The sequence below is a fragment of the Myxine glutinosa genome, chromosome 4, assembly GCF_964187855.1.
Source record: "Myxine glutinosa chromosome 4, kmMyxGlut1.1, whole genome shotgun sequence".
In the NCBI taxonomy this organism is placed as follows: domain Eukaryota; kingdom Metazoa; phylum Chordata; class Myxini; order Myxiniformes; family Myxinidae; genus Myxine; species Myxine glutinosa.
In genome coordinates, this window is record NC_136264.1 from 23448512 (window position 1) to 23454782 (window position 6271).

The 6271-nt window shown below is 43.3% G+C and overlaps 1 protein-coding gene across 1 annotated transcript in view; it reads right to left on the reverse strand.

Moving 5' to 3' along the window:
* LOC137425815 (uncharacterized) overlaps positions 1 to 6271 on the reverse strand; it is a 1363480-nt gene that overhangs the window by 1113208 nt on the left and 244001 nt on the right. The gene's annotated exons all lie outside the window — the stretch shown is intronic.

Genomic DNA, 6271 nt, shown 5'->3' on the forward strand with positions numbered 1-6271 from the left:
AGAAGAATACCTGCACAGAAAAAGTGTGAGGGCCGTGGTGAAATAAAAGATTGACGATATAATATTTGACATCAATAACTAAGAGGCTTAAAGCAAGGGGCATTTTAAAAATCTACCGTTCAGACTTTGATTGTTAATATAATGTTATTCATGAGGCGGTATCTCAGTTATCTTGAAAAATATGAAAACTTTTCAGGGAATTTAACTTATGGCTTCAATTACTTTCTAACTTTGCATGAAGAGGCTTTACTAATTGATGTGAGTCGGTGTATTGGTGTGCGAGTGTACACGAAGATTTACTTTCATAAAGATTGTTCCTTCTGAGATCATATAGAATCCAACTACGCTTTGAGGTATCTGTATTGTGAAATACTCAATCTTGTTATTCTGTATTCATATCGAGGGATAAAACAAGACCGAAAGTCAAACAGCGGCGTAGCCGGGCTTGTACAATATTATAAACCACAAACACATATGATTAGCTTTTCAAACAGTCGCTAATGCTGTACATAACATTAAATAGAGAAATTTGGAGGAATCCTGACACCCGTGAGGTAAGTTTTACTTCCAGAACTGAGCGAAGATCTACTGTAATCTATATACACCACAAGGGTTGGAGGTGTGCTCATTTACCAGGCAGCTAGCTAGTGCTTGCCAAGCCAGCCGTTCCTTAAGGGTTTTGAATGGAGTACTTGCTTGAATGCTTAAACCACTTGGCGATCTCTCTACATGAACTTGGTAAATGAACACACCCAATGTTCTTGAGACCCGACCATAGATCGACTGTAATCTACATATCCCAAAGATGGATGACCCTTCCTGCCACTCCCGTAGTGAGCAGGTGTACTCGTAAATTAAAATGTCGGTCGGTGGAGTCAGCCGTCGTAATGACATCATAGACGTCATGACGTAACGGACACAAAACTGTCGCGACTTTAAAATGTAGAGCTTGATATTTTTAACTTCCAGTATGTTTGCAGTCACTACGAAGGGATTAGTGTTATGATTAGATTTACTATGATATCAACGTGACGTTATCATTATTTCAAAAATAATATTACTTTTTTTTTTTTTTAATGGAGGCGAATTCCTTACTTCCTCTGTTATTAATATTACAGAGGAAGTAAGGAATTCGCCTCGGTAAAAAAACAAAAACAAAAAAAAACCGAGGCAAATTCCTTACTTCCTCTGTAATATTAATAACAGAGGAAGTAAGGAATTAATATTAAGCCTGGTGTTAGCTCAGCGGTTAGGGAGCCGGCTTGGGATCCTTGTATCCTGGGTTTGAATCCTGGTCATCGCTGAATTAATGCCAGGGGGGTTGACTCAGCATGTCATCCTTCTGAGGTCAGCAAATTGAGTACCAGCTCACTGGTAATTCCATGTGTGGCACAAGAGGCGACTATCAGAATTGGCTGCAGGAAGGGCATCCGGCCATAAAACATTGCTTCAAAAAGGGGACCACGGTGCCCCAAAAAGGCCAACCCCTGCTCTGCGGGGAAAAATGGCCTCTAAAGGTGGTCTGTCTCTCTCTCTCTGTTATTAATATTAGTGCCGAACACCGATTAGCATTGATCATGAACCATACAGGCTTCAATCCATTAACCTTCCATTCATGACATTGGGATTAAAGTATTATGGCTATATTTACTATATTATTATTATTACGAGCAGAGTACCTGCCCTACGGGCTATCTTGTTCCAAGCGTGCAACACATTTTTCTCCAATCGGATACTATCTGCTTACACAACCACTTTGACTTTGATTTCTTGCTGATTTCCTTTGGTAATATTTCTCTTGCTGATTTCTGTTCAACTTAAGTGTCCTTGGTTTTTGTGGCATCTCAATTTTCCAGGAAAAAAACCCCAAAAACATCAAACGTCACCCGACCTATCAATACCCACAACCAACCCACAACCCCCTCTTTCCCTTCCCCTCCACCATCCCCTCACAATCTCCCATCAAGCATCCCCCCCACACCCATCCCCCCCACACACTCCTCCTCCCCCCACCAATCCCCCTTCAACAGTCACCCTAGCTAGCAATACCCATGACCACATTACTCCCCCTCCTCCATCCCCTCACAACCCCCATCAGCCATCACCCTAGCTATCAATAACCACAACCCCAACTGCCACTTCCCCCCCTTACCATCCCATCACAATACAACGTCAACCGCCACCATAGCTAACAATACCCCCATCCCCCCACCTTCATCATCCCCAATCAGTATCGGAATCCGAGCTCACAATGCGCCGTTTCTCTATGTACCATCACCGGCAGGATCACGGTGAGTTGACAATGTGATGTCACTGGCAATCTCGAAAATCGACAGTCTAGGGTTTTTTCTGCACTTTGTGGTTGGCAAATTTAAAAAAATCCCTTCAAATTAGACTGTGATTAATGATTGCCAATGGTTTTTCAGAAAAAAAAGATTTCGTTTGGGTTCCACTTTGAGGATATTTTGGGTATTCAGGCTATTTTCAGGCTTTTGGTTCTTCAGGGTCTTTTCAGTCTTTGGGGTCTTTTCATTCTTTGGGGTCTTTTAATTCTTTGGAGTTTTTTTGGGGACTTTAAGGATCTTTGGGGTCTTTTTGATCTTTGGGGTATTTTGGGTCTTTGGGGTCAATAGGGTCTTTGGGTCTTTTCGACCTTTTGGGTCTTCAATAATCTTTGGCATATTTTGTGTCTTTTGGGTCTTTTGAGTATTTAGGGTCTTTTGGGTCCTTTGGATCTTTTAGGTCTTCAGGGTCTTTGGGGTATTTTGGGTCTTTGGGGTCCAATGGATCTTTTCCGTCTTTTAGGTCTTTGGGGCCTTTCAGGTCTTTGGGCTCTTTTGGGTCTTTAAGCGTCTTTGGAGTATTTTGGGTCTTCAGTGTCTTTTTGGTTCTCTTTGGTCTTCGGGGTTTTTGGGGTCTTCATGGTTGATAAGGGTCTTTGGAATATTTTCAGTCCGGGGTCTTTTAGGTCTTCGGGTTCTTTTGCATCTTCAAGGTCTTTGGGGTCTTTGGGGTATTTTGTGTCTTTGGGGTCCATTGGGTGTTTTCAGTCTTTGCGGTCTATTGGTTCCTTTGGATCCTTTGGGGCCTCAGGGTCTTTTGGGGTATTTAGGGTCCTCTGGGTATTTTGGGTCCCCTCGGTCTTCTCGGTCTTGGAGGTCTTCAGGCGGGGAGGGTCTTTTTGGTCTCTGGTACTTTTGATTAAGTATTACAGGTTATATTTGTGGGTGGAGTCAGGTCAGCTGTCCAACCAATGGGTGAAGAGCGGACATACATACATGCATACATACATACATAGAAACAAACACTTGCTCCATTATATATAGATAACGAAAATGATACCACTGAAACAATACACCACTGTATTAAGAAAACTAGGCTTAATTTGTCCGAAGAGGTCTGAAGATGAGTCATAACGCCTAAGGCCTATACGTACCGTTTTGTTGGAAGAGACATAACGTCTATGCTTTCAATATTTGATGGTCATTTTAACAATCGGTTTGTTTGTGTTTCACACTGAATGAAAAACGTCAAGGTAGAGCATGGCGATTGTGATACATGATAGGTTCGACGATACAGTGCATTCAGAAAGTATTCAGACCCCTTCACTTTTTTCACATTTTGTTATGTTGCAGCCTTATGCTGAAATCGTTTAAATTCATTTTTTCCCTCATCAATCTACACTCAATACCCCATAATGACAAAGAGAAAACAGGATTTTAGAAAGTTTTGCAAATTTATTAAAAAATAAAAAACTGAAATATCACATTGACATAAGTATTCAGACCCTTTGCTATGACACTTGAAATTTAGCTCAGGTGCCTCCCATTTCTCTTGATCATCTTTGAGATGTTTGACACCTTGATTGGAGTCCACCTGTGGTAAATTCAATTGATTGGACATGATTTGGAAAGGCACACACCTGTCTATATAAGGTCTCACAGCTGACAATGCATATCAGAGCAAAAACAAGCGTTACGCCGAGGTCCCCCGTCGGTGAAGTGATGTGAGTTGACAAAGTAGACGACGCAAGGCGGCCATCTTGGATTTTGACGTGGCGACCCAATTTTCAATAGCGTTCTCCCTTATGCGTAGATACACCCACACACCAGATTAGAAGTTCGTAGTTCGTTTATTTTTCAAGATATTTCGCTCACAAGGTTCAGACATACATGGTGGCGGCCATCTTGGATTTTGATGCGGCGAACCAATTTTCAATAGCGTTCTTCCTTATGCCGAGATACACCCACACACCAGATTAAAAGTTAGCAGTTCGTTTATTTTTCCAAGATATTTCGCTCACAAGGTTCAGACATATATATGGTGGCGTCCATCTTGGATTTTGACGTGGTGACCCAATTTTCAATAGCGTTCTTCCTTATGCCTAGATACACCCACACACAAGATTAGAAGTTGGTACTTCGCTTATTTTTCAAGATATTCCGCTCACAAGGTTCAGACGTACATGGTGGTGGCCATCTTGGATTTTGACGTGGGTTTCACCCACACACCAAATTAGAATTCGGTCCTTCGCTTACGCACGCACGTATGCACACACGCACGCATGCACGCCCGCACGGACGGACGCACGGACGGATGGGAAAACCAGAGTCCCCCTTTCGCTCCGCGGCACGACGGGGAACAACAAAGCCACGAGGTCGAAATAACTGCCTGCAGAGCTCAGAGACAGGATTGTGTCGAGGCACAGATCTGGGGAAGCCTACAAAAAAAATTCTGCTGCATTGAAGGTTCCCAAGAGCACAGTGGCCTCCATAATTCTTAAATGGAAGAAGTTTGGGACAACCAGGACTCTTCCTAGAGCTGGCCGCCCGCCCAAACTGAGCAATCGGGGGAGAAGGGCCTTGGTAAGAGAGGTGACCAAGAACCCGATGGTCACTCTGGCTGAGCTCCAGAGATCCTGTGTGGAGATGGGAGAAACTTCCAGAAGGAAAACCATCACTGCAACACTCCACCAATCTGGGCTTTATACCAGAGTGGCCAGACGGAAGCCTCTCCTCAGTGAAAGACACATGAAAGCCCGCTTGGAGTTTGCAAAAAAGCACCTAAAGGACTCTCAGACTGTGAGAAACAAGCTTCTGTGGGCTTTCACGTGTCTTTCACTGAAGAGAGGCTTCAGACTAGCCACTCTGCCATAAAGCCCAGATCAGTGGAGTGTTGCAGTGATGGTTTTCCTTCTGGAAGTTTCTTCCATCTCCACACAGGATCTCTGGAGCTCAGCCAGAGTGACCATCGGGTTCTTGGTCACCTCTCTTACCAACGCCCTTCTCCCCCGATTGCTCAGTTTGGCTGGGCGGCCAGCTCTCGGAAGAGTTCTGGATGTTCCAAACTTCTTCCATTTAAAAATTATGTTGGCCACTGTGCTCTTGGGAATGTTCAACAACACAACAACAACAGGCATTTTAAGGCCATTTTCCCTGCAAGAGCAGGGGTTAGCCTTGCGGTCCCCATGACAACGTTCTCCATTTTGCCCTATTTTCTGCATCTCCACTTGTTAACCCCCTTGCCCGCATTTCTTCTTCGACCATCTTTGGCCAAGTCTTTCTCGGTCTTCCCCGTCCTCTACTTCCTTCTACATTCATTTCCATCACTCTTTTCAACCAGTCACTTTCATCCTTCCTCAACACATGACCAAACCATCTCAACCTGTTTCTCTTCACAGCATCAATCACAGGCTCTATTCCCATCATCTTTCGCAATTCATCATTTGTCTTCCTCTCTCTCAACGATACTCCACACATCCACCGAACCATTCGCATTTCCACCCTTTTGTTCAATGCAGCAGAAATTTTTTTGTTGGCTTCCCCAGATCTGTGCCTCCACACAATCCTGTCTCTGAGCTCTGCAGGCAGTTCCTTCGACCTCATGGCTTGGTTTTTGCTCTGATATGCATTGTCAGCTGTGAGACCTTATATAGACAGGTGTGTGCCTTTCCAAATCATGTCCAATCAATTGAATTTACCACAGGTGGACTCCAATCAAGGTGTAGAAACATCTCAAAGATGATCAAGAGAATGGGAGGCACCTGAGCTAAATTTCAAGTGTCACAGCAAAGGGTATGAATACTTATGTCAATATGATATTTCAGTTTTTTATTTTTAATAAATTTGCAAAACTTTCTAAAATCCTGTTTTCTCTTTGTCATTATGGGGTATTGAGTGTAGATTGATGAGGGAAAAAATGAATTTAAACGATTTCAACATTGGGCGGGAACATAACAAAATGTGAAAAAAGTGAAGGGGTCTGAATACTT